Source organism: Asparagus officinalis, chromosome 1 (genome assembly GCF_001876935.1).
Source record: "Asparagus officinalis chromosome 1, Aspof.V1, whole genome shotgun sequence".
Classification (NCBI taxonomy): domain Eukaryota; kingdom Viridiplantae; phylum Streptophyta; class Magnoliopsida; order Asparagales; family Asparagaceae; genus Asparagus; species Asparagus officinalis.
In genome coordinates, this window is record NC_033794.1 from 55,465,148 (window position 1) to 55,469,402 (window position 4,255).

Consider the following 4,255-nt stretch of genomic DNA (forward strand, 5'->3'; position numbering starts at 1 on the left):
ATGTGCGTGCTTGATGTTGGGTTTGGTCGTGGTGGGGGAGGGGGAAGTGTGGGGATTGGGTTGAGCTGGGTACTCGTGCGTGCGTGTGTGCGTGTCGGTGGAGATAGGTACGGGTGTGTGCGTTGTTAAAAACATGTGCGTGCTTGCGTATAATACATAAATATATGCCATGATACTCTCTCTTAATCATATAACATGTAAGAATATGCCATGATACTCTATTATTGCTATACTTGCATGTTATGCCTTGTTGTTTTATAATTTGTTACTTTACTGTAAAATTCAGTTTTTGATGATGTACGTATTGCTCTATAACGTTTTATTTATTTTTTTAGGCTGGGACTTCTCGACAAGGTGGAGGTGGTGATGAGGATGAGGATGATGATGATCGGGACTGAGTTTATTTGTTTTAACATTAAAAACAATGGGTGTGCTGTATAAACATTTCTAATGTTGGGATATTTATTATGTTTTTAGTGAAATAATTGTTATATATGCGTGAAATATGTGTTATATGTGCTTGTGTTGTGTAAATTTATTGTACATGTTATTGTTGTGAAATATATTGTACAGGAATTTCTTATTTTCAAAAAAAATTTAAAAAAAATTCAGATTATTTTTAGCGACGGATATTCCGTCGCTAAAAGCTCTTTTAGCGACGAAAAACTGACACGCTAGATGTGCACTAAACAACATTTAGCAACGGATTTTCCGTCGCTAATATATATTGGCGACGGAAAATTATATAGCGACGGAAATAGGGCGACGGAAATACGGTCGCCAAAAGAATATTTTGGCGACGGAAAATCCGTCGCCAAAAAATATAGCGACGGTTAATTGTATAGCGACGGAAAATACCGTCGTCAAAAAATTATACTTTGGCGACGGATTTTCCGTCGCTATATATCCGTCGCTATAAATTAGCGACGAATTTGCCATCGCTAAAGGTAGATTTACCTACCCTGACAATAGTGACGGATTTTTAGCGACGGAATTTCATTTTTTCCGTCGCTAAAACTTTTAGCGACGGATTTTGGACTCTTGGCGACAGATTTGTCCGTCGCCAATAGTCCCCTTTGCAGTAGTGATTGATTTAGGATCTGATAGCATTGATTTAGGATCTGATAGCATTGACCTTCCTTATTTATAATTATCATTAATTAGAGGATTGTAATTAGCATTGATTTAGGATCTGATGTAATCCCTTGTACTCTATTTATACGCTCCTATTGTGAATGAGAGCATTGATTTAGGATCTGATGTAATCCCTTGTACTCTATTTATACGCTCCTATTGTGAATGAGAAAATTAACAATTCATTCAATCTCTTTCATTATAGTGACTAAGGTTTTTAGATCTGGCCCCTGAGTATAAGTAATATGTAATTGAAGAAATATAGATTTCTTTCTTCCAATTATAAATAAGACCTTGCTTTAATCAAGGCGAAGCCTTTTTCAATTCAAGTTCGGATCAAAAATTAAAACTCTCACTTTTTAGTGATGGCACACTTGCTGTTACTGCCGGTGATTACTCTTTCATCACTCGCATTGCATGTGAAAATGGAATAAATTTATAAACTGGCAATGTGTATGTCACGTGAGGGATAGCTAGCCGTTGAGAATTTGGATATTTGATATTTGAAATTCAAAATTCAAAGCTTTCTCGGTCGGACTAAATGCCTGTAGTTACAGTTGTACCATGGGCCTCTAAAAAAGTCTGAATCTCTCATCCCAGCCGAAAATGGTAACAGCATTGGGTTTTTTTTGGATTTCCTGGTCGGAGCCTTCTGAGACCAGCTAAATAACTGAAAAGTTGATTTATCTAATATATAAAAAACTAAAAGTCGATTTAAAAAGACTCGTCGTACTTCTAGATATGGGTTCTTCCGATATTAGCTCCCCATATCTTTAATATTTCTGTTAGCCCCCGAAATCTTTGAAATTGTTCTGAGACCCCTCAAATGCTAATAATATGTTGAAATAAGCCCCCTTGTTAAAATTGTTGAAATTGAAGGAATATTCTATTTACTTTACCTTTTTCGGTGATTTGTCAGTTATATCTCTCACACAATCCCAATACCATCAACCACTTTAACTTATACATAGTTAAGCTCCCCAATTCCGCTTAATAAAACCCGAACTCAAACACATTTTCTACTTTATCTTCTTCAATGTCTTCCCCAATGACTCTTTTCAGCCCTAATCCCATAAATTTATAACATATAGATTCCCATAAATTTATAACATATAGATTCCCGTTCGGGAAGATGTTAGAAAAAATAAAGTGAAAAATAGGTTTTAGTTAGGCTTTTATTAGACAAATTTGGAAAACTTAATGGATGTAAGTTAAAGTGGTTAATCAATTTGGGTTTGCATGTGAGAGATGTAATTTGCAAATCATCAAAGAAGTTAAACTAAACAAAATTATTCCAATATAGTAATAGGATTTGGCGGGTCTGAGATCAATTTCGAAGATTCAATGGGTCGATATCAAAATATTAAGGATTTGGGGCGGGCATGAGATTAATTTTAATGATTTGAGGGTCTAATATACTAAAGATTTGGGGGTATAATATCGAAATAACTCTTTAGATATACGTTTCTTTAAGTTATTTTATTTAGAACATATCACCAAATCATCACTAGTGTGCGGCCCATGCGAAGCACGACCTTTCCTTTTTTTTATTACTACAGTAATCCGATTTTTTAGTTGCTACAACATTTTTAAATGCCACACTAAACTTTTAAAAAAAATACTACAAATAATATTCTTTTAAAAATGCTATAGGATCCCACATATGCTACAACAATATTTTAAAAAAAATACTACAGTAATATTTTAAAAAAATAATGCTACAATAATTTTTTTTAAAAATTACTACAGTACCCGCCTATGCTACGAAACAATATTTCTTTGAAAAATGCTACAGTAATAAATCTACTGGAAATTGCTGCAATATTTACTGTAGCATGAATAATGATTCTTGGGTCCTCCCATTATTATAGAAGAATAGATACCAATAAAAAAAGCATCGAGTTATCCTGATTTTGGAAGGTTGTAATCAATATTCAAAATTTTAGGTCATATACACCTAATAATTACACAGGTCATTATTAGTTCATTTTTTGCCAGTTCAATTTAAATTATGAGTAAACCAAAATTGGTATGTTTCTTAACACTCTTGGCTGGTGTGTCTTTGGCGTAACAAGCAACAACTGTTAGTTTTGATATGGATACGTCAATGATCAAGATTTTGGCGGTTAATAAAATGCCATGCTAACAATATACAAGATGAAGAAAAAGACATTAATTTGTCTTCAGATATATCTACTAAGCTTAATAACTAATTTTTGCTAGTTAAAAAAAACTTACATATTTAAAAGTTAATATCCACTGTTAGTGATCCCGACGATTGGGAGGTTTAAATATAATATTTACAGACTTGAATTCAAATTTGGGCTGGCTTATAAAAAGAAAGGCTTAAAAATTAATTTGTTTCTTAAACTAGTTACACAATTATACAACAATTGTTTCTAGTTTCGACCTTCATCAAAATTCCCAATAATACAAAATTTCACAATGACCTTCATGTGAGCTAATAAACTCACACCCAAATTAATAACGAAAAATAACAACCTTCATCAGAATTTCGCAATAATCAAATATCATCTTCCCCCAGTTCAAAAATAACATTCAAAATAAATCACACATTTCCACACACATCTCAAACAAAAAAAAAAAACTGAAAATGCCTAGGCCCCTCAAAATCTTGATATCTCAAACAAAAAACTGAAAAAGCCAAGGCCCCCTCCTAATAATCTGGGTTTTTGAGGACTTCCAAATTTGCCGGCCCCACCTTCGTCCTTTATTTATTACACCGAAGGTACCATCAAAAACCCACGCCTTTTCAAGTTCAAAATTTAAAAGTAACCCCCTGAGGATCCCCTCACCATCTTCTCATCCAGCGGTGGTGACCACACCGCTCCTCATTCAAAACCTCACTTCTTTACTGAGATTATCACCAACGATCAACGGCTAAAATCTTCTCCGAATTCAAAACTCCCCTTTTTCCCTCCCTCAATAAATACGAACAAAAAACCCTCTAAATTTCCAGATTTTCCTCCTTTTAATCCGCTTTATTGTCCAAAATTAGGGCTAGTCTTTAAACAAAAAATGTCGTCGACTCGTCGAGCGTCGATCTCTTCGTCGTCGGTGGCGGCCACGGCCTCCTCCCTGGCGAAGAGGAGAGCGTCGG